The sequence below is a fragment of the Sus scrofa genome, chromosome 6 (genome assembly GCF_000003025.6).
Source record: "Sus scrofa isolate TJ Tabasco breed Duroc chromosome 6, Sscrofa11.1, whole genome shotgun sequence".
In the NCBI taxonomy this organism is placed as follows: domain Eukaryota; kingdom Metazoa; phylum Chordata; class Mammalia; order Artiodactyla; family Suidae; genus Sus; species Sus scrofa.
In genome coordinates this window covers 84721745-84746037 of record NC_010448.4, presented here as the reverse complement: position 1 = coordinate 84746037, position 24293 = coordinate 84721745, and the positions used below count along the sequence as shown (strand labels likewise).

The following is a 24293-nucleotide window of genomic DNA, read 5'->3' as shown; positions in this document are numbered from 1 at the left end:
GTTGCCGTGGCTGTGGCCCAGGCCTGCCTGCAGTGGCAGCTCCCATTCGACCCTTAGCCTGGGAACTTCCATATTTAGCAGCTGCGGCCGTAGAAAGAAGGAAAAAAAAGAAAAAAGAAAATGAAAACGCAAGAGGGGAAATACCCCCCAAATGATAGAAGGGGACAGAATTGGAGGAATCATTTTCTTGATGAGCACCTGCTGTAGAAATGCAGCCATAATTGGCCCATCAGATCCCACTTTGGGAACAGACCTGTCACAAAATTGACCCAGAAGTGGTGGGTGGTGGTGGAGTGGGCTAGGGGTTTGTTGGAACCCCTCACCCCCCCCACCTCTGCTGCTACAGCAGCCTCTTGGGAGTGTCTCTTCCTGGAGAGGGAATAGCAGGGCTCCTGGAAAACCCCGTCCCTGCTCTGGGAAGGCCATTCAAGGCCAGGGTGACTCAGGGTCCTGAAGTCATGTCAGTGGAAACTTATTACCTCCTCTCTGCCTGACCTCAGCTCCCTTGGTGCCTGCAAGTGGCAAAGGGCAGCACGTGAGAGTCAGGAGACCTGGGGAAGGACCAGTCCCCAAATTGGCCAACTTGCTACATGCCCTTCACCAAGTTTTTGCCCCTCTTCCACCCATCCCCGCCTCTGTTTCCCCATCTGTTCGAGGAAATTGACCCTGATAATCTCTTTGGCTCTTAAAAGTGCATGGCATAGACAATGGACTAGACTTTCTAAGGGGGCAGCATATTTTTTCCTCCTAATGAAGCCAGACCAAGATTAAAATGGCCTTCCATTCCCCATGCACCTCATTGCAAGCAGCAGAGCCGCAGATCTGAAGCAGGCCAGGGAGAAGCAGCTTAGGGTTTAAAATGTCAAACTCTTGATCCTTCTCACTGGAGGGGAGATGTCTCATGGATAATCCAGAAATGTGAAATAATCCAAAAACCTTTCCTCCCAGGCCCTGGGTGGGAAAATAAACGGTTGTGGGGGCTGGGTGTTTGGGTAGGTCACGGCTCAGTGAGATACATAATGGAACCACCCAGTGAGGCCTGAACGCAGGAGGAACTGGGATGCCATCCAGCCCCACATTCTGGCCCTGCTCCCCACTCAGAGCTGGGAGTCGACAGCACTGTCCTCAGACTGATGTGTTTAACTGCTCCGGAGACATCTGCCCAGCACCCACTACATGCCAGGCATCGGGGACACCAGAGTGAACGCCACAAACGAGGTCCTGGTCCTCAGGGGGCATCCAGTTTAGAGGGCAAGACCGTACACAAATCATTCGGTAATTAGCGCCATGGGAAGGACTGTGCAAGAGCAGAAAAGCTAGGAGGTTGGAGTTGCCATCATGGCTCGGCAGTAACGAACCCGACTAGTATCCATGAGGATGCAGGTTTGATCCCTGGCCTTGCTCGGTGGGTTAAGGATCGATCCACTGTTGCCGTGAGTTGCGGTGTAGGATGCAGACATGGCTCGGATCCCGCATTGCCGTGGCTGTGGCGTAGGCTGGCAACTGCAGCTCCGATTCGACCCCTAGCCTGGGAACCTCCCTATGCCACAGGTGCAGCCCTAAAAAGACAAAAAGAAGAAGAAAGAAAAGCTAGGAGGCCATGAGGGCCTACAACTGGCTGGCCAGATGCTCAGGCTGATGCCTGAAAGAAGAAGGGGTGTCGGCTGGATGGGGAGCGGGAAGAGCATTCTGGATGGAGGGAATGGCAGTGGCTGCAAGCAGTTCAGCTTTGAGGAACTGATAGGAAGCCCGTAACACTGAGCAAGGGGCTGCGAGGGCAGGGCCAGATCATGTTCTGCCTTGGAAGGAGGCTTCACTTTGTGGGGAACCTTTGGGGAGTGCTCAGCTGGAACGCTGTGGGCCGCCATGGAGCAGGGCGAGTTGAAGGAGGGAGGCCAGGCAAGCCATGATGGACCATGGTGGTGGTCGACACGCTCCTGCCTCTAGAGGAACCCTGCAGTGCCAGGGACTGATGCAGATCCTTGTGGGAGTGAGGAGGGGTTGGGGATGCAGGGAAGGAGAATGGTAAGGGAGTGTCCCTGTCAAGAGAGGGTTTAAGCAGACAGGACAGTGACATGCTCATTCACCAACAGGCAGTGAGCCAGCACAGGGGGAGCAGTCGTTGAGCTCGGCCTCACACCTGAGTCCCTCCAGGCCTGTCCCAATGCCAGGCTCGGGGAAGACAAAGGAGACACGGCCCCTGTCCTCGGAGTGCCCATCTACCCCAGGAAGCTAAAACAAGCAGACAAAGGACCTGAAACACTTGGTGGGAAGAGGCAGGGAGAGGCAAAGTTCGTGCACCAGGAAGGTGGGCCCTGGGGTCAGAAGTCACCTCTCTGCCCCTTTGGTGAGAAAGGGCAAATGTATCTGTGCTGGGCCCCTCGCTGAGGCGTCACAGCGGCCTAGGGAGTGGGGGTACCCGCCCCTCCCATCAGAGAGCTGAGGAAACAGATGCTGCCCTGGCCCTTAGCCGGGGGATCCATGGTTAGTAAATGGTGGAGTCAGGATTTGAACCCAGTACTGCCCCCTCCCCCCAGCCCGGATGCGGCTCCCCCTCCACCCCGTGCCCCCGATTCCCCATCCGTAAAATGACGGATTCCTTGGATGCTCCCTACAACTCTTTCTGGGTCTGACATTTTAAATGGATTTGGAGATTCTGTGAAAGAAGCTTCATCTGAGCTCAGCCTTGAAGAATAAGCAAGATTTGGACGCATGGAGCACCGCGAGCAGGGGAAGGGCCTGGCAGGCAGGGACCAGTCACACCCCAGCGTGAATTAGAGGAGAGCTCAGAGGAGTGTGGGACCCAACTGGTCTGGGAGTTGAGCTGATGGGACAGACAGAGAAGGGGGCTTGCGGGGGGGAGGGGGGCGGTGCTCGAACCCCGGGATGACATCTTCTCTGGTCCCTTAGATGGAAGGCAGAGCCAGACAGACTGGCTCCGCCTTGGGCCCTTCCAGACCCTGCGGACAGGGCGGGAAGATCGGAAGGGCCCTCCAAGGTGTTCAGGGATCTCGAGTCCCCCTGTCCTCTCTCTTCCCTCTCAAGTATGGACCTGAGGCCACGAGAAATGTCACAGGTCCTCCAAGGTTACACCATCTGGGGCCTGACCAGAGCAGGAAGCAGCTTCCAAAGCCACCATCCAGCCAGGGTCAGCAGGCATGCCCGGACCTGGGCCAGGCCCTGGCCGCGCTGGGCTTTGTCTCTCCGTGTCTTGAAACCTCAAGAGATCACCTGATCTTGCCTCTGGCCCTGAGCAAGAGGCCCTCACGTCAGCAGTCAGCCAGGCCTGCCCTGCCCCCTCGACGCTCCTCTTCCCACTCTCCGGGGCTGTCCCCCCTCCAGCCCTCTCTCTTGCCTCTCGTGAAGCCATTTTTTCCCGCCAGACCTTGTGCTGCGGGAGCCCGCATGTCCTGGAAATATAATCTCTCCATGAGCAGGTCCTCTCACACTCCTCCTCTCCCTTCTCCCCACATCCCTGCAGACCCAGAAGAACCCAAGGGAGCAGGGACCCGAAAGTGGCGGGTGGTGGCTAGGAGCAGGCCTGTGGGCGCAGACAGGCATCCGTGCAGGGCCCAGTTCCATCCCCTACCAGCTCCGTGACCTGGTGAGTCATGTCACCTCACTGCGTCTCTTGTGAGAATTAAATGAGATTACCCGTGAAGCATTTAGCCCGGTCCCTGGCACTCAGTAAGCACGTAATCAGTGGTTGGTAGATGGGTGGATAAAATACCTCCCCACAGTCTGGGTGAGTCAGTCACACACCTCTGACCCTTTCCTCTGTGCTCGGGACTCCCTAACCAGCCCTCCTTCACCTGCTCGCCCTGCTTCCCTCCTAGGGAGGATCTGGTGTTCGGGGGGGGGGGGGTCGGGGCCCTTTGGCAGGAGGCTGTGAAGTACCGCTTAGTTATATGCCCTAATGGTGGGCACCGAGTCCTTAGCCTGATGGACTAGGACTCAGATGACCCAGGTCGGCTAGAGACCCTGTCCACACAGTTAGCCACATGAGTCCTCTTTCTGGGTGCAGCTCATCTGAAAAAAAGATTTCCTTGTGATTTTGTCATGCATCATGATTTCTCTCCCAGCAGATTTGCCATCTTTGTCATCGTAATTTTTGCTGCCACGAAGCCCTCTGGGCTGGAGGGCAGGAGGAAGTAGGCTAATTCTGTGTTCAAACACCCCCCCCCGCCCCCGCCCCAGGGCAGGCATTGTATCTGGTGCCAAGGGTACCACTGAATAAGACTTGCAGTGTCCTGCCCTCGTGGTGTTTGCAGCCTTTAAACAGGTTTTCGTTAAAAGTCTCCGCATGAGCATCACCCTCCAGGGGAGGGCTGAGACCGCCCCACCAGAAATACCATGCTCTGGAACAGGGCAGGGCAGACAGCTAGAGCTGGGGCGGGGAACAGGAAGTGGAGCTTGAATAAATTTGAGGCTTCAGAAGCCGTTGCCCTGGAGTTCCCTGACGGCTCTGGGGGTTAAGGAGCTGGCGTTATCACTGCTGTGGCTGTGGTTACAGCTGTGGCACAGGGTCCCTGCCTGGGAATTTCCACGTGTCGTGGGTGTAGCCAAAAAAGAAAAAGAAAAAAGAGGCTGTAGCCCTAGTTCAGCCACCTGGGTCAGTGCAACCAGCACCTGCCAGGTCTCTGCCCCCACACCTGCTCCCTGAGCCCCACCCTGTGACCACCACAGTGCTTGTCCTTCAGCGTTTGGGGGTGCGTGGTTGTCCAGAGCCCCTTCCCCCCAACCCCCGAAATATTTACTGGATGAATTGATTAAAACCTGTCTGCTCTTGTAACTTCATTTTTAGTTTTTCAGGGCTACACCCACGGCATATGAAGGTTACCAGGCTAGGGCCGTAGCCGCCGGCCTATACCACAGCCACAGCAACGCCAGCCCAAGCCCCGTCTGTGACCTACACCACAGCTCATGGAAACGCCACATCCTTAACCCACCGAACAAGGCCAGGGATTGAACCTGCATCCTGAATCTGGATGCTAGTCAGATTTGTTTCCCCTGAGCCATGACAGGAACTCCCTAACTTCATTTCTTACTACCTTTTGATTTCACCTTCCCCTCTCCAGCCTCCTTGCCTCCAAGATAAAGGCCCAACTTCCTAGTGTGGTGTTCTGTATTCAAGGCCACTTTTTCAACCCTGACTTCGTGCTCACACAGCTTCCCTTTCCAGCCCTAGACTGTGGGATTGGGAGGGAGCTTTCCAGGCCCTTTCCCCCGGGGTGCCCTGTGCCTTTGCTCTAGCTGTTCCCTGGCCTGGGCCGCCCTTTCCTAGCTGCCATCCATCTCCCACCTGTCAGTTCCTATCTTTCACTTAGACATTGCCTCCTCCAAGAAGCGTTCCAGGATCCTTCCCAGGCCCAATTAATCTCCAGCCCTTTATGCATCCATGACAGCCCTTCCTGAGAATGTCTTCCTCACCACACCACCAGCTCCTTTAGGCCAGTTACTCATCCCTGTGCACTGTCCCCATCTCCCTCCCCAGTGTCTTATCACGCCTGGGACGTGTCAGGGATCAAAGAAGAGCCTGTAGTCCAGGGAGGACTGTGAGGGCAAAGGCTGGGCACTGGGGGACGAGCATGAGCTGATTTCTCTCAACCCCACTGTTAGCAGATGCGCTGCAAAAGATGGGGCAGGGCAGGGGCATATAAATCAACCACTTCCAACTCTTGGCTTTTGGAGTCTCCAAGCACAGCCCCTCCCAGTTTACAGAGAGGAACAGGGACAGCCACCCAGGTGGGGAAGCACAGACAAGTCCTTTGAGGATCACCAGCCCCGTGTTCTTGCCCCTTCCTCAGCCTCCATTCAGTTGCATGTCCAACACATGCCCACTTGTGGCACCTGGCTTTACATGGGCACCTCCATTAGGAGGGCGGGAAGTGCAGGCACTGGGGGTGGGGATGGTCTCCCCGAAGGACACACAAGGTCACACAAGCTTGGTGGGCGACCATGGTTGTGAACCCCATTTGGTCCCACTAGCATCCCCCTGTATGCCCAGCAGTGCTGGCGGCGGGGGGATCCCTAAGGAGGGAATCACTGGCAGAGCTGGAGTTTAAAGAATGCCGGCGGTCACTGGCAGACTGATTTTGAAAAACTTTTTGGAGCGAGGAGGGGAGCGCCACAGCCACAGCCACAGTCTGCCCATCCTCATTTGGAAGCTTCATCCCCCAGTGAACTCTCTCAGTCCACCCGGCCTGAGTCAATCTCCAACTGTCGGGTGTGGCCTGGGCCTTGGGGAAGCAGTATCCTCTCCACATTTAAGGAACTTGCAGTCCTGGAGTTCCCATCATAGCTCAGTGGTTAACAAACCCAGCTAGTATCCAGGAGGACGCGGGTTTGATCCCTGGCCTTGCTTAGTGGGGTAAGGATCTGGCATTGACATGAGCTGTGGTGTAATCACAAATGCAGCTCGGATCTGGCTTGCTGTGGCTGTGGCGGAGGCCAGTGGCTGTAGCTCCGATTTGACCTCTAGCCTGAGAGTCTCCATGTGTTGCGAGTTCAGTCCTAAAAAAGACAAAAAGAAAAGAAAAGGAACTCACCAGCCAAACTCTGCCTGAAAATGTCAGAGGGTTTGCCTCTGACCCGTCATCTTTGGTGCCCTATCAGTGCCTAAAGCACTCTGCCATCTCCCTTTGTTTTACACAGCAACCGAAGCCCAGAGAGGGAAAGGACTTGCCCTTGCTCACACAGCAGACCAGTCCCTCAACTTCTCAAGTGCTCTTTGCCTTCTGCTCCACTGCCTTGTTTGAAGTTGAAACCCCTTTCTGGAGAGACTAGAAGGTGTGGCATTAGCCTGTGGCCTGGCCGGTAGTGGGTGTGCACACGTATCTACTGGTTGCTTGAATGAATGCTCGAAGGCGCGCTCCTTTGGGGTAGGGCAGCCCTCTCTGGACAAGCTGATTTATGCAGGATCTGCAGCACTTTGAATCCCTCAGTGCCCCTGGTGCCAGCCCCACCCCCGACAGGCAGAGACCACTTAAAGCCCTGACACCTCAGATGGGAAAACGGCTGGAGCACACGGACTCCAGCGTGTAGCCGTGCAGTCCTTTTGGAGGCACGAAAAGGTTAAGTCTTGCGAACAATGGCTGGTGTCCTGGGCGCCAGCCTCATGCTGGCACTGGGGAGACGAGGTACCACACACAGGTCTCTGCCCAGGAGGAGGACAGAAAGGAGGGACGAGTGCCCCAGTAGCTATGGTAACAAGGTGGTCCGAGGAGGCGTCCGGAGGTGTGCAAGACCTGAGCTGGACCTCGACTTGCCAGTTGGACTTAGACCAGTCGTGGCTCTGTCATTCAGTCTGCACACGTTCTTGGCCCCAGCATGTGCTGGGAGAGGAGGAGCCACAGCCCCTCTCACCAAAGCTGGATGAGGTGCCCCCCACTGTGCTCCCTGAGCCCCCTGCTGGGGCTGGGGGGTGCTCTTCCTGGCACACCCCATCTCCCTGCACTGTGATCGCCTGGTTTGGGGTCTGCTTTGCTTCCCTCTGCCCTGTGAGCCCCTCCCAAGCGGGCACCAGATCCAGCTTGTTCTCTGCTTTGTCTCGGGTGCCCAGCTCCGGGCTGCCTGGCCCAGCAGCACTGGCTCTGCTCTGTGGCCGTTGAACCTGGGGAGGTCAGGGTTCCGTACGGCCACAGCATTCTGCCTTCTCCCCGGCTCCAGGAACCTCTGGTTTTGATTCTCTCCCCATCCCCCCCACCATCCCCCAGATTCTGGCCAAGTCATGAAAGCTGGGGAGGGCGGGTGGGAGGAGGAAGGTGAGACAGTGGTGGCTTAGCAGAGGGTGAGAAAGCCTCCCTGCTGCCTGGCCGCCAGCACCACGGGAATGGTTCTGGCAGGAGCTGCCTGCTGGGCTGAGATCACCATGGAGACCTGGCTTGGAGAGGGTCACTGGCAGTGGCTAAGGGCTGGAGGGGGCGGGGGCGACGGATTTGTGCAGAGGCTCCCAGCCTGCCCTGGGGCCCTTAGGGGGAGCAGAGGAAGCTGGGGTTCGGTACAATCTGCTTGCTAAGTGGTTTGGAGCCACCCGTCCTGAATCTCCCCCTCATTTGTCACCCCAATACACTATATCTGTCACCCCAGCAGAGGTTCCTTAGCTTGGCAGCTGTTCCTCAACTGTAATAAAGCTGTCCCACAGATAGACGCCCCCAACCCTCCAGCGGAACCTGTCCCCCCGACGCACGAGTCTGTCTGTCCCCTGATGGACACTCTCTTTATCATCCTAACTGGAGAACTGACATCCACCCTAGCTGCATCCCCTGGCTCAATCACCCTAGTTGTAATATAGCTTTTCTCTCCCCACCCCCAGTTGTAATACAGCTGTCATCCTAACAAGCACACCTCTTACCCCTACGGCTCACATTCCATCCTCTGTCCTCTCTGCACCAGCAGGAGACCTGACTGCCTAACAAAGATGCAGCTCCTACCCTCCCGCTCGTGCCTCTGCATGCCACCTGGGCCGAGGCACCAAGATGGGGTGCTGCCCTGCCCCGGAGGAGCCCACCTGGCTCCCCCGGCCCATGGGGGAGTCCTGGCAAGTCCCGTCTCGGGACAGAAGTCTTCCCTGGGGCTGACTGCCCAGCAGACAGCAGCCGAGGCTGAGCAGAATTTAAATGTGGCCCTGTTGGAAAGGGAAGCCAAGAGAGGACAAGAGAGGGAAGGCTCTGTGTGGCCGCCTGGTTCCTGCAGGGCGGGGGGAGGGTGAGTGGCTTGCTGAGGAGTCGCAGAAGGTGGCTTCAGCACCCCCACGCCTGCCCTGAGATTTTAGTGGGATGGTCGCTTAGTAAGTGGATTTCAGGGCTCCGAGGAGAGGTTGGCAGTCCAAAATGCCAGGCTGATGACGAGGTCCTGAGAACCATGGAGCTTGTCCCGCTCCCGCTGGGCGTCTTCCCACTCACTCCGCCAGAGCTGGGGGTCTGGGTAGGGAAGTCGGGCCCCCAGAGCCCTGCAAACATAATTAGGGCCATCCAGGGAAAGGGAGCACTTCAGATCTCCGGTGTCTGGTGTTTATAGGCAGGGGTGCAGCCAAACACAGATGGTATTGTGTCAGGCAGTTTCTTTATTCCTTTATTCAGACAGGCTTCCTCATCACCTCAGCTCTCTCAGGCACGGAATGGCGTTGGCAGGGGCTGGGGAGAAGTTGGATTTAGAAGAAATTAAAGCAGCAGTTCGCACCTGTGCTGTGCTGCGGCCTCTCTTCCCATTGTGTCCTTCCTCAGAACAGCCCAGGTAGCAGGAATTACCAGGCTCTTTGTTACATGAGGAATCCGGGGCCTGGAGAGCCTAGCTGGCTCAGGCCCCAAGAAAAGAATGACTAGCACTAATTAGTATCAGGTATTATGCATTTATGGACCAGGCTTAACCTGTCTGAAACCACTGAATCTCCCCAAGAAACTTAAGGGATCGTTCTATTATCCCCTTTTTACAGAGGAATAAACTGAGGCTCACAGAACCTCACTGACTTGCCCAAGGTCATAGAGCTATTAAATGGTGATGCTAGCATTTAAATTGCGTTGTGTCTGTCTGACTCAGAAACTTGTGTTTTGGTTTTTTGTTTTTTTTTTTTTTTTTTTTGCTTTTTAGGGCCACACCCGTGTCATATGGAGGTTCCCAGGCTAGGGGTCTCGTCGGAGCTGTTGCTGCTGGCCTATGCCAGAGCCCCAGCAACTCGGGATCCGAGACACATCTTTGACCTACACCACAGCTCACGGCAGTGCTAGATCCTCAACCACTGAGCGAGGCCAGGGATCAAACCCACAACCTCATGGTTCCTCGTCGGATTCGTTAACCACTGAGCCACGACGGGAACTCCAGGAACTCGTGTCCTTAACAAATCTCACCGCCTGGACTCCCGACTCCTCGTCCAGCACAATCTTTACCTCTCAGTGCTGTGGGCCTTGGACACCCACCTATTTTACCGAAGGGGAAGCTGAGCTCAGAGCAGGCCAGAAGCAGCCCAGGGGAGAAGTGTGCATTTGGCACTTTCTGGGAGATGGACCAGTGTGATTCTGGTAGGAGCTGGGTGGGGGTCCTGCTCTTACCCTCCCTGTCCCAGGAGCTCAGGGTCTGTGCCTGCCGCTGACTTCTGCCTCTCTCGTGTTTCTTTGCAGCTTTCAGAAAACCAACGCCAAGACCCCTCCCAGCGTCCACATCGTCCTCTGGCAGGAGCGCCTGCCCCTCTGCCTCCTGACCCACCCCCTGCACCCCCTGCAGCCCCATCTCCCCCCCCACCCCTCCCTGCCCATCTCCTCCACGCAGAAGCCGAAGGTGAGCCCTTTCTGCACAAAACCAGCAATTGTAAATACTTTTTAAAAATGTACAAAACTTAAAAACAAAACACAGTTTTAGAAAAAGACAAAAAAAAAAGAGAGAGAGAGAGAGAGAGCGCGAGCGAGCGTGTGCAAGAGGTTGCGAGCGGGGCCTCGAGGTGTCCAGAGCCCCTGCAAGTATGCACTGAGAAATTTATCTACAGGTCGTTTGACAAAAATGAACAATATCCTATTTATTGTATATACTGTTTTATTATAAATCGTGGATTGTATATTGCATTCTGTAAACCTGCTGTGGTCCCGTGGTGTGCAAATTCGCATGGTTGGGGGGAGGGAGAAGAACCTCTTGCGGGAGCTTTTTTTTTTTCTTTCTTTCTTATTTTTCACTCTTTTGGGTTTTCTCTTCTGTTGTTGTTGTTGTTTTCTGTTGGCAGGACACACCCAAAGATCCAAGTTTGTATTAAAAAGAAATGAAAAAAAAGCAAAAAAAAAACAAAAACAAAAACAAAAAGCTTGTGTCTTGTGAAGGGGGGAGGGACGGTGGATGGAGTGGAAGGGGCGTGAGGGCCAAGGATCCTCACCAGCCACGGGTTCCCCAGAGTTGAAATACCTCTGTGTGTTCCCTCCTTCAGCGTTCTCCCTTCTGTCTGAGATCTCAGTCGCCTTTGCCTCTGGGCCCCTCCCTGTGCACCCCAGGCCCTGGGTCTCCCCTGCCTTTGGGTTCCCAGGCTGCCCCCTGAGGTTTCCTGACCCTCTGGTTCATGCCTTCTGTCCCAGGTCCGAGGCCTCTGCCTTTTAGAGCTTCATTTTGCCCCGGGTCCTGGGTCTCCCCTGATTCTGAAACCTCGATTCTCCCCCAAGTCGTGGGTTTCTTCTCCCTTTATGAGTCAGGTCTTGGGTCTCCCCTGCTTCCAGACACCCCACCCCCAGCCTCAGTGCCAGGTCTCTGTCCCCAGCCCCTTCCTTTGTCTTAGGTCCACCCAGCTTTTGGGCCCCACAGCTCTCTGGTTCAAGGATACCTGTCTCTGAGGCACTCATCTCATCCTAAGCCCGTCTCATCCTAAGCCCGAGAACCCTTGTGGGACACCCCCTTCCCCCCAAAGACAGGAGTATCCCGTTTGTGTGTTTCCTATTCACCCCAAGGCCTGGGTCTCCTTTGTCTCCAGGCCCCCCTCTTTTTTTTGCCACAGAACACCTGTATCTCCCTATGCAAACTCCAGGCTTTGACTAGGCCAACAGCCCCAATATTTCTACCTTCCCCTCTGCCCCCCCCCCCGGCCCACCCTAAATGGTCTGTATTCCCACCCAGCTTTTATAAACTTTGGAAAAAGAAAACTCCTAATCCTATGCCTATTTCTGGTGCACCTGGAAAGATGGAACTGTTTCCACTCCCTGACCTTGGGGAACTCTTGGCCACCCTTGACCAAATAATGCCCACTTCGGGCTGCGGGGTCCTTAGCAAGCAGCTTTTCCCATAGGCCCAGGTTATGTTAAAGCTCTGCGCAACATGGCTTCCCTCTGGCCCTCCCTGCTGAAGCTCAAGGAAACCTCAAGGGACAGCTCCAAACAACCTCCCTGCCCCTTGGCCAGCAAGGCCCAGGCCTTGAGAGTCAGAGGAATCCTCTGTCTCTGGAGGAGATGGGTCCCCAACTTCTAGGCACCCTGGTCTGAAAGAGGATGCTGGAGAGTTCAGACGGGGGCAGGTAACAGTCCCTAAAGCTGCAGCCTCTGTGCTGGATGTGAAGGTTCAGCCTCCCACCAGACCTCTTCAGTGCAGCCCCCAGACTCAGGGGAAGATGCCCTTCCTACCCTCCTGCATGGTGAGGGTGGAGCCATCACTGCCCTCAGGCTGCGGTCCAGGGTGGGAGTAGTAAGACCAGGTGAGGGTTTCCTAGAGGCCAAGACCAGGGCGCCAGGCGGAATGAGGGACTTCCTGGAGGAAGAAAGAGCTTTGTGCACAGACCTGGAGGTGAGAGAGGTGAGAGCACGAACGAACGGGGCCGGGGTGGCAGAAGCCGCACGTGGGGCTCTGTCTGTCTGGAGTAGACACTCTGTGTGTTTGGGGAGGGGTGAAGGCATTGGCGAGGTCGCACTGGGCCGGAGCGGGGAGGCTGGTTGGAAGGGTAGGTGGCATCAAGGAACCAGTGGGGAGGCCACGAGAAGTTTGTTTTCAGCCCCAAGAATCACCCACAGGGAGCAAAGGAGTGTGTTCTGCAGCTGCTGAGGAAGCAGAAGAGACTTGGGGAGGCCGTCCAGGTGGGGGAGGCTGGGGAGGGTGGGGCCTGGTAAGAGGGCTGGGGGATGGGGTGCAGAGAAGGGAGCTGGGGGGGTGTATTCAGTGGAAGGGGTCACTGGGGCTCTACAAGACGGGGAGGAAGGGCAGTGGCTGTGTCCCCAAGAATTGGGGTGGGGGTGGGGAGGGGCAACCCCGGAAGGAAATGGGAGTTTAGGGAGGTAATTAGAGCCCAGCAAGGGGGCCCGTAACTTGAAGAGGGCATTGTTGGAGGGGTGGGGATTCATTGAAAAGAGAGGGGCAATTGCACAGGGAAGGAACCCAGGGAAGGCCTTGTCTCAGGATGGTGGGGAGGCTCGTGAGGAAAACTGGGGCTCGTGAGGTAAAGGGGGGCGCTCATGAGAGAGAAAGGCGCTCGGGCAGGAGAGGGGTCTCAGCCTGGGGCTCTGTGGCTTAGGCCAGGGGTTGAGGGCCTAGGTGTGCTTGGAGAGCAGGCTCAGATGTGCCAGGGCCAAGGGCCCAGCCTTTGGGATGGAAGGTTCTCTGGGCCCTTGGACCTTGGGGGTTCTGGGAGGAGGGCAACAGAGACCCTACTCAGAAACAGGGGTCTTCACAGCCACAGTCCTGCACCGGATCCCAGAGTACAGCAAGGCAGCCTGGCTCCTAGATACTTGGATTTTGCCACCATTTATTAAGCACTTCCCCCTGAGGGGTTTATTCCTCAAGACAATCCTTGAAATAGAGAAAAATAGTCACTTCATTTACAGATAAAAAGACAGGTTCAGAGACTCAGAGTAAGTGACTTGTATAAAATTACCCTGGAGGAGTTCACGAATCTGACTAGGAACCATGAGGTTGTGGGTTGGATCCCTGGCCTCGCTCAGTGGGTTAAGGATCCGGCATTGCTGTGAGCTGTGGTGTAGGTCGCAGATGCGGCTCAGATCTGGCATTGCTGTGACTGTGGCGTGGCTGTGGCGTAGGCCGGTGGCTACAGCTCCGATTAGACCCCTAGCCTGGGTACCTCTATATGCCGTGAGTGTGACCCTAAAAAGCAAATAAGTAAATAAGTAAAATAAAATCACCCCGGAGGTGGCAGAAGTAGATTGGCCTTGGCCCAGAGTCTGGCTTTGAGCCCTTGCTTTTTCATAATAATTTAAAAGAGAAAAAAAAAATCCAGCTTATAAAATTCATCCATTTTATAATAAAATTTTTAAATAATAGATAATAGAAATAAGAATAAAAAGGAGTTCATCCTATGGCACAGTGGGTTAAGGATGTGGCATTGTCTCTGCAGCAGCTTGGATTTGATCACCGGCCCAGGAACTTCCATATACCAGAGGTGCAGCCAAAAATAAAACATTGTTTTAAAAAGAAATAAGAGGAGTTCCCTTCATGGCTCAATGGAAACGAATCTGACTAGTATCCATGAGGACGAAGGTTCAATCCCTGGCCTCGCTCAGTGAATTAAGGATCTGGTGTTGCTGTGAGCTGTGGTGTAGGTCACAGATGTGGCTCAGATCTGGCATTGCTGTGGCTGTGGTGTAGGCCGGCAGCTGCAGCTCCGATTCGACCCCTAGCCTGGGAACCTCCATATGCCGAGTTCGGCCCTAAAAAGAAAAAAAAAAAAAAAAAGGGAAGAAGAAATAAGAATAAGGAAAAATTATAGAACACTATGTACTCATTACTATTCTAAACTATATATATAAACTCAACCCATCCCCACAACAATTCCATAAGGTTTTGCTGTAATGATTATTAACCCCATTTTACAGACAGGAAACTCAGGGGCAGAGAGGTAATTTACAAAACCACTCGAGTAAATAGTGATACTTTGCTTCAGGAGTTTGCTTCCTTATACTATTCAAAGTGAAAACCTACTCTACCTCTATTCCTGGTAATAATCTTTGTGTCAACATTTCTGAGTCCATTCATCTAGATCTGTGGTTCTCAACCTAGAGATTTTATTGCTCTGGGTGGGGCCTGGGCTTCGGGATTTTTAAAAGTTCCTCAGGTGGTTCTAATGCGCAGCCAAAGTTGAGAACCTCTAATCTAGCAATTGTGCTGGGTGTTTGCTCACAAACAGCCACCTGTGAGCACACGCCTATATTTACTGTGTTGTCCTAGGTGTGCACAGGATGCCTTGTGTGTATACCTTGGTCCCTACCCATCCGTGTTTTTCACTGAATGGCTGGCTGTAAATTGCATGGGTTCTCTCAGTGACTGTTAGAGACACTGTGTGAACACATTCATTCAAGTGATATTTCTTAAGCATCTACAAGATTCCAGGCACTGTCCCAGGCATCTGGGATACAGCAGTGAACAAGACAGATGGAATCCCTTGCCTTTGTGTGTATAGTCTGATGGGATTGACAAATTTGGTCTTATGTCCTTCCCTGTGGGTGGCAGGAGTTGGGAACCCCTCAGGAGTTGCGGAGGGGTGAATGGCTGGCTGGGAGAGCAAAGGAAGGTGAGACTTGTCTGTTGGTGTGGTGGGTCTTCTGCGTGTGCACATGTGTTTGAGAGAGGGAGACCCAGAGCATGTTTCCAGCTTGGAATGAGTGTGGGTGACTCTGGCATGTGTGTAAAGGTGTGCATGATCTGGGCCATTGAAAATATGGACAACAGTGTGTGTCTGTGGAGAAGGGGGTGATGGGGAGGGCTGTGTGCACAGTAGGCACCAACCCAGAACAGCGCGCGCGCACACACACACACACACACACACACAGCCAGCTGCTTCAAGGAGGAGGCTGGGTTCCAGTCCCAGGGCACATACTCCCAGGGCCAGGAGAATTCTGCTTCGGGTATGTGGAGGAGGCGCAACTGGGCCGGTGCTGGAAACTGCAGAGTGGGAGGAACGGAGGGCAGAGGGAGGGAGCCCCGGGAGCCACATCCTTGATCTCTGGTCTGTTTCAGCAGATCCGGACTTGGTGCTCTGGGTTTCTGTGTGACTCTGGGTCTCCCTCTCTCTAATATCTGGATCTTGGCATCTCTGTTTCTCTCTTCTGGGTCTTGGGCGCTGAGGCTGATCACATGACGCTGGGTCACCACCTCTCCAGCCTACTTGGCTCTCTGTGTCCCCCTCCAAGTCTCCCTCTCTCTGCCTCTATGTCTGCCTCTGTCTCCGTGTCCTTCCTTGTCCTTGCCAGGTGAGAGGAGGGGGCCCAGTGCTCAGGAAGCAGGTGTCAGCTCACTCAGGCAGCAGGGAGTGAAGTTGAGGAGGGCACAGAGCCAGTAGCCCCTGGACACACAGCCACACTCCAGGACACATACTCAGGGCGCTCACAGGAACTCACAATGACACGTAGAGAGATGGGGTTCTTGAAGACACACACAGGTACACAATTCAACACACAGCTGTGCCTAAAAATACACAAGGATGCCAGACACCGAGGGTCACAGGTAGCTGCTAAACGAATCCTGCACACACACAAAGGCTCATCCAGGCACCCCTGGGGCCGTGGGCCCCACACACCCTTAAGAACATACAGACAAACAGGCACAAAGACAGCAGACACGGTCACACCCCGGAACACGGATCTACGGAGGCCCCGGCACACTCAGTTACACCGTGGCGGTCACCCTCAGAGCCACATACATACAGGATTAAGGAGGCAAATGAGCACAGACAGGCAAATACCCTCAAGGACAACCAGAGACAGAGACACCTCCAGCACACCGAGGGACACGCCCAGGCACAGGCCGAGCCTCCTCAGGTACGGGCCCCCCTCACTTGGGAGCACCTGGGGACCCGCCCACAGGCGGCGGGAGCGGGTCCCGGGCGGCCCAGCGCACCTGGCGCCCGCGGCTCGCCCCCAGGCAACCTGCGTGTGCGCGCCCGCCGGGTGCGCGCCGCCACCTGTGGGAGGAGAGGTGCGCGCTGCGCCCGGGGCTGCCCGGCCCGCGCGGTGCGGGGGAGCGGTTGCCATGGCGTGCGGCGCGCGGCCGCATACTAATGGGGAGGCCACGGGCGCTGCCCCCTGCCCGCCCGGCTCCCTCCTCCGGCTCGGCCCGCGCACTGCACTCCAAGGGCCGACACCCGCCTCCCGTCGCCTGGGGCCTGGAGCGGTCAGGTGGCCCGGGGCTGCGGGACCCCCAGAGGTGGCCCAGGCCGGGTGAAAGGCGGCGCGGGGGTGAGGGCCTGGGGAGCTGCGCGGGCTGCCCAGCCTGGGCACGGGCACCAAGAGGCATGGCAGCTGGGAGCGCAGGTGTTGCCTTGGAAATAGGGGTGGCTATCCTGGGGGGCAGGGAGGGGGGTAATAAAAGGAGAATTTAACCCCCTTGTTGCCAGAGAAGTCAGCCTGTCTTCCCCAGGCTTGGCTGGGGAGGGGGCAGGGACTTGACCAATGGCTAATACCATCCACACCCCTCACTTTCTATCTGCTTCCAGCATTTCTCCAGTTCTGGCTTGACCTACGGTGGGGGGAGGCATCAGTTACCGTCACTCCAGTTCTGCCCTGGTCCAACTGGTAAGGCGGGGGTGTGGAGTGTGCTGAGGACAGAAGGGAGGGGAGCAGTGGCACAGGAAGGGTTACACCTCCCCATACCTTGATCCCAGTCCCAGAGCCCCCCTTTCACTGCAGCCTCCTCGACCCCCTACCCTCTCAGCCCGCTGTTTTAATTGGCATGGAGGGGCGTGGCGGTATCCTGGGGGGGGGGGGGAGCCAGCAGAGGGTTTGCAGGTAGAGGCTGTGGGAGGGGAGCCCTAATGGGGGTGTGTGGGGGGGAGCCAGGCGGTTGCCTAGCAACTCCACAGCTGTCTGTTGACCTAGAAGAAGCTGCGCTGTCTTGACACAGCTGGTGTTTACATGTAACCGAGGCTCTGGCTTACCGCTTGCTTGGAGGAAAGCTGAGGCAGTGCCCTGGTGGCAGCCTGGCCCTGGCCCCCCAGCTGTGGTGGGCTCCGTGCCTGCCTGACCTCTTTGCTTCAGTTTCCTCCTCAAGTCCAGTGGGAGAGAGATTAGGAAGGCGGATCTCAGAGCTGGAGGCTTTGGGGCTGGGGAAAGTTGATGTATCTAGGCACACACACAAAACCCCAGGCCTTCAACACAGAAGCGGTAGGAGACTACAAGAGGGCTGGGGGACAGGGATGCCCAGTTTGTGCGCAGATTTCAACCCACACAGACAACTCCAACATTCTCAGGGACATGTGGACACACAGACCCAGGAAATAAAACCAACACAGGCACAGAGATGGCCATTGACTTAAAGACATCCAGGCAGACACACAAACACACAGAAATGCAGTAATCAAGTGACTGAAACCCCAACACACAGATATACCCACTGACCTCTGGACACAGAGGACAGGCACTGACCCTCTGACAGAGACACAGACTGCAACACGCTGACACACTGAAACCCCCATATGGTAACGCCAGAAGCTCTCACACTAACGGTTCATTCCAGCTAGAATGTGCAGGTCTGCGTTATGAAAGGGAGAAATCAGTCCCCCATATGGAGGCACCCACACGCACACAGAAAAACATACAACTCCCCAAACTTTTGTTGATTGCCCACAATGCTTTAAAGGCAGGCAGTCACTGGCACCACTGACATAAGCAAAGACACACCCAAGAGCCCAACATGTGAAGAGACACTGGTCCCTGAAGGACCATGGGCCCTGACATGTCCCACCCGCACCCACACAAACACATGCCGGCCTAGGGTGTGGGCAGAGCTGAGACTCCTCCCTGCCCACAATTCCTGAGTAGCAGCAGATGTGCCTTGGGGTCAGAGGGCCCTTGTGGCCCCAGGACCATCTCTAGATGAACCCATACAGCTTGGGCTGCAGCAGCTCTTTCCCTGAGAGCCCCCAACAGAAGGGAAAGATACAGCCCATCCCCAGGAGTCCCCTGTCTGAATTGTTCGCTCTCTCTCTCTCTTTTTTTTTTTTTTTTTTTTTTGTCTCTTTAGGGCCACACCCTTGGCATACGGAAATTCCCAGGCTAGGGGTTAAATTGGAGCTACAGCTGCCGGCCTACACCACAACCGAAGAAACTCAGGATCCAAGCCTCATCGCGTCTGCAACCTACACCACAGCTCAGAGCAACACCGGATCCTTAACCCCCTGAGAGAGGCCAGGGATTGAACCTACATCCTCATGGATGCTAATAGGGTTCGTTACTGCTGAGCCACGATGGGAACTCCCCCTGTCTGAATCTCTGTCTTCCCAAGTCCCTGCCTGAACTGACAGAACAGGCACTGTCCTGCCCAGATGGACCCCGGGCCGATGGAGGCCCTATCTCCCTTCCAGGCAGTTCTGGACACCATCGACAGACACACATACACACACACCAGCATGTGGCAGCTCCTGGGGGTGTCTGGAGGGCTTCCTGGCAGAGGTGAGCCTGGGGCCTGGTTTTGGAGGCCAAGAGGAAGGAGGAGGGAGTGTGCGAAAAGGACCTTCTTATCTTGCCCCACACCCCGCCCCTCACCCAGCAGTTCCTCCTCCCCCCAGGGCCCAAGGGGCCTGCTGGGGCCCCACAGCCCCATCAGCCCAAGCAGTGAGCAGGAGGAGGAGAGCGGATATTTTTAGCTTCTCTGCCACTGACATTTCGCAGCAGGCGACCTGGGGTGAAGCTGAGTGAGTGCTGAAGGCTGGGAGAAGCCGACAGCGCCTTCCCCGCCCCCGTGCACATGCACACGGCCACGTCCCCCAACACTCCCAAGGCACACCTAAGAGGCACAGCTTCAGTTACACGGTTATGTGCCGATCTAGACACACACACACACACACACACACACGCACGCACCTGTGTACACACTTGGTTCATGTGCCACATATGCCTAAAACCTCACATACCTGCATACACATAAAATGTACCCATTCACACACCCAGAGACATGCACACATAATTCAGACATATAGCACACTTCTCACACCTAGTCAAGCGTGCACATGCTCGCTCATTATTCATTCAAGAAATAAGATTCAGTGCCTATGGTGTGTTGGGCACTATTCCAAATAGCGAGGGTACCATGAGCACAACAGACCAAAATTCTAGCCCTCATAGAGTTTACATTCTGGCAGGAGAAGTTTGACCATAAACAAAAAGTGAATAAACAAAGTATTGCCAGCGTTCCATTGTGGCTCAGTGGACGGACGTGAACCTGATTAGTATCCATGAGGACATGGGTTCAGTCCTCGGTCCTGTTCAGTGTGTTAAAGGAGCCGGCGTTGCTGTGAGCTATGGTGTAGGTCGAAGACGTAACTCAGATCTGGTGTGGCTGTGGCTGTGATGTAGGCCGGCAGCTACAGCTGCTCCGATTCGGCCCCTAGCCTGGGAACTTCCATATGCTGCAGGTTCAGCCCTAAAAAGCAAAAGAAAAAAGAAAAAAAGAACTAATCCCCCCAAATAAACAACCACACATGTGAACAGATCCCTGACATCCTCTCCCTACCACTACACACAACCACACACACAGCCTGTGGTCAAGACCCATACAGACATCGCTGCCACGTATCTCACAACAATCACAGACGTGTACACAACTCCACACATATGAAATTATACACTTCACATATAAATACTCATGCAATTCAAACGCATGATACACACACACAAATCTAGCCACATAGACACACACTGTGCATAGCTATATAATTTACTTACCGGCCCACATGGAATACAGCCTCCACAAGAGCATATAAATACAGGTTCACACACCCACACCCCCCCACACCCCCCCCCCCACACACAAGCACACAACTATTCCCTCAGGGTAAAATTTCTCTCCCCACCTCTAGCAGACACACACTTGCATACATTCTCACAATCCTCCCCCACACCCAGTGAGGCCCAAACCTGTTTGCCTTTGTTCACAGGTGTACAGAGTCCTATCACTCGCAACTTCACACACACACACACACACACACACACACACACACCCCCCTAAATCCCAGGCTCCACCAGGCTCCAAAGAGGCCCCATACCCTAAGTCAATTCAGACCCAGTTTCACACCCACCCTCCCCACCACCCCCCACGGGCCCCTTCCCTCTTTTCTCCCAAGGTGAGCGTGGTTACTGCACACCACACATGCACCCAGACTGCTGCCCCCAAGATTGCAACCGTGCTGCACCCAGGGTTGAGGCCAGGCCCTAGAGAAACCCAGGAGTCCCCATCCCAGCAAGGGGCAAGTCTGCCTTTGAGCTCAGGGTTTGCCCCTGGTGCCCAGGCTGGAGGTGGAGCCAAAGGATGAAGGAGAGTTTGTGCTTCTCAGATCCACCCCTAGGCCCCTCCCTGCTTTGGTCTCCTCCTCCCTCCCTCCCCACCTCTCTCTTTTTTTCTTTTTGGCCTTGGCTTGTAGCAGCTTGATGTGGGATCTTGGTTCCCAGGCCAGGGATTGAACTCTGGCTGCAACAGTGAAAGCTCTGAATTTTAACCACTAGACCACCAGGGAACTCTCTCCTCCCTCTCTTCTTTTTCTCCTCCTTTTTTTTTTTTTTTTTTTTTTTGTCTTTTCTAGGGCCACACTCGTGGCATGTGGAGGTTCCCAGGCTAGGGGTCTCATTGGAGCTGTAGCCACAGGCCTACACCACAGTCACAGCAACATGGGATCCGAGCCACATCTGCGACCTACACCACAGCTCACAGCAATGCCGGATCCTTAACCCACTGAGCAAGGCCAGGGATCGCACCCACAACCTCATGGTTCCTAGTCGGATTTGTTAACCACTGCGCCACGATGGGAAATCCCTCCCTCTCTTTTTGAGTTCCTTTCTTTCTATTTCTCCATCTCCCCATCCCACCACCACCTCCCTAGTAGTCCTTGGCCTAGAACCAAATTTCCTTTTCTCTTCCAGGTTTGGCTGTCCCAGAGGGTGTTGGAGTCCTTGTGGTGAACAGACAGACTAACAAGCAGACAGACATATTACTTGGGAACAACAACAAAAAAGCAAAAGCCAGAGGTCATTGTCATATCTTGAAGAACTAGGAGGGAGAAAGAGCTGAATGGGCCATGGGAAGGCTAGGCTAGGACTGACTGGCCCACAGGCCAGACACAGCTAGGGGAAGCAGCAGATGTGGGTTCCAGGCCTGACACTGCTGTGTTACCTTGGATGGGTTGCTGCCTGTTTCTGGGTCTCTCTTCTGCTTCTAACAAAGAGGGAGTTGCCGTTGGTGATTCTGAAGCAGTGAGATTCTCAAAGATACTGCAGCAGTTGTATAAACAGGGAAGGGTCCTGGGAGCCTTGGGAGTCTGATTAGAATAATAAGAGCCCCCTCCCCTCCTCGGAGACTCCCCCCCAAGCCTCCTCCCCCGCCTCTAGACCTGGGCTCTACTCTGGATTGAAGCACCAGAGGCCAGCAGCACCCCCTGCCCCCCAATACACACAAACACATGTGCTCCCGCAAACCTCAGCCAGGTCTTTTGCCCTCTCTGGACCTTAGGCGTCCATGCTTGTGTATTTAGGGGCTCACATTTGGGCTCTGTGCCGGTGAGCCAGTCTATGTGTGCACTGTCTGTCTGTCTGTCCGGCTGCCAGCAGCCTTCAGGCGCCAGGAGGGGAGGCAGCAGTCGGGGGAGGTGGGGGCGGGGAAGGAGGTAGCGTTGACAAGTTCCAATGTCTGGCTTTCCCTCCTGGAAACCCCAAGCTGGGGCTGGCCCCCCCTCCTCTTCCTGTCTCTCTCGCTCAAGCACGTCCCTTCTAAGAGCCCCTCTCTGCAGACACCCCCAGTGGAACCAAGCCCAGATTTGCTGCCAAGAAGGCCGACATTTCTTAGACTTGCCACGTTAAAGGGGCCTGCACAGGCACGCACTCAAATCCCCCTCCATGTCCTCCTCCTGTGCACATTCAGACGACCCGAGACACACAAAGACACGGTTGGACACAGCGGCCACCTGTGCACACAGGAGGTAGCACATGGAGCGCATCTGACCTCAGGCTCACAGACAAGTACAAACACAGCCGTGTACCGCCCCCCCACACACACTCAGCTCACCACAGACTCCAAAGCACGCAGTTTCCAGCACGCGGTGCTCACAGACACGCACAAACACAGTCACACGCAGGGCCTTGCCGCGCAGAGGAACAAGTGCAAACCCGTAGCATGTTGTCTCCCTGCACAAGCACAGCCATCGCCACCACCAGGGCTGCTGCTGCCCGGTACAGACACAACCCCAGGAACACGACCCGTGCCGCCTGTTCCTGGTACGCACAGCCGAGCCCAGTCACACAGAGCGATCCCCTGCATCACCAGAGAGAAGAGTCCGCCGGGCACAGAGACACCCTGTGCCCACGCCCTGGACTTTTGGACCAGTCCACACTGTTACACAGCGTCTTCCTGGGCACGGAGACCTGCCTGAAGTCCCACTGCACGCAGGGCTCCCCTGTGCATGCACAATCACTGTCCCTGGGGCACACGCAGATGAGCTCCAGCTCACACACAGTTACATTGTTAGCCTCTTGTACACAATAACAAGTTCACAGGGGCCCCAATGCACCTGGACGTGGGGCGAGTACGCAAACTCAGACACACATGCGAAGCCTTTTATGCACACATGGAGTCCTCGTCACTCACAGTGTCCTTCCATGTGCACCCACTGCTACATGCAGCGTCTCTCTGAACGCAGGCATGTGTTCGATCTCAGTGCACACAGCTTTCCCTTGTGCTTACACAAACACTCAGTGTCCTTCGTGTATCACAAACCAACACACACACACACACACAGCATCGCCTGTGCATGCTGAGACAAACACTGACTCACCAATCAGCCCCCCCCCCACGCTCTTCCCTGCACACACAAGTGCACGCTCGCACAGATAAGACAACACACCCAACAGCCCCTAGCCCCCAGCCCCAGCCTCCCGCCTCTCTTTCTTGTCTGATGAGGGTGAGGAAGGACTGGGAAGGTTGAGGATGGCTTGGCTCTTGTTCCCTCCCTCCACCGGCTGGCTCGCTCCCTCCTGTCTGGCAGAGTCAGCCAGCCCAGCCCGGCTCCGGCAGCCCTGGCTGTTCTGGGCAAACTCTCGGCGGGTTGGTCTCGGCTGATGCCGCAGCAGCAGCAGCAGCAGCAGCAGCAGGGGCGAGAAGGCTGCGGGCGGCTGCCAACGTGGCAGACGGCGGGCAGGGCGGCAGGAAGGAAGCTGGGCCCATTCTGCGCCCACTCACTGGGGGAGACAAAACCAAAGGGGGCTGGATGAGCAAGCGAGGCAGCTGGGCAGGGGGACTTCATGCCCAGCCTGGGCTCTGAGCCTGCATTGGCCCCAGACTCACTGGGTGACCTTGTGGAACTTGCTCCCCCTCTCTGATCCTGTTTCCTCCTCCTTCAGCAAGTGAACAGTCTGGTCTAGATGCTTCTTTCAGCTCCCAAACCTTGTATCCAATTCGGTGCAGAACTCATGGGAGGGTTCACTCTGTGGCCTCGGGCTAGTCCCCTTTCAGGGACAGCTTTTCAGTCCAGCAGTTAAAAATGCCTCACTCTGTACTGCTGTCACCATTGGCAATAGGTTTTCCTTCTACAAAGGTAGCACCATTTTACAGATAAGAAAACTAAGGCTCAGAGATGCACCGGAGGTTGCCCAGTCAGTGAGTGCGGCAGAACTGGGACAGCAGCTCGGGGCTTCTGATTGAGTCTCTAAAATCAATGTTGCCTCATTCATCTTCCAGACATCCCACCCCCCACGGGTACCTCCGGCTGCCCCTCAGAGGCCTCCCCACCCCCTGGGCCCTGGCCCCTCCCTCCCCAGAGCCACCTGGTTCTGCCCTGGGGAGTCAGGGTGCAAAGGCCAGACAGGCCTCCCACCAGCATTCCAGCTGCCACTGGGAACACAGCTGTCAGCAGG

General features: G+C 55.5%; 1 protein-coding gene and 1 long non-coding RNA gene across 2 annotated transcripts in view; both read left to right on the top strand.

Annotated features, from left to right (window-relative positions):
* The window catches only part of AHDC1 (AT-hook DNA binding motif containing 1), a 39302-nt gene extending 28517 nt beyond the window's left edge, over nucleotides 1-10785 (top strand). Inside the window, 1 exon segment of the mRNA XM_021095642.1 lies at nucleotides 10116-10785. The gene's annotated coding sequence lies outside the window, so the exon portion shown is untranslated.
* Nucleotides 14090-22429, top strand: LOC110261123. Its single transcript, XR_002344948.1, has 3 exons — nucleotides 14090-16220; nucleotides 16895-16973; nucleotides 21312-22429. It is a non-coding gene; the product is annotated as an uncharacterized LOC110261123 (long non-coding RNA).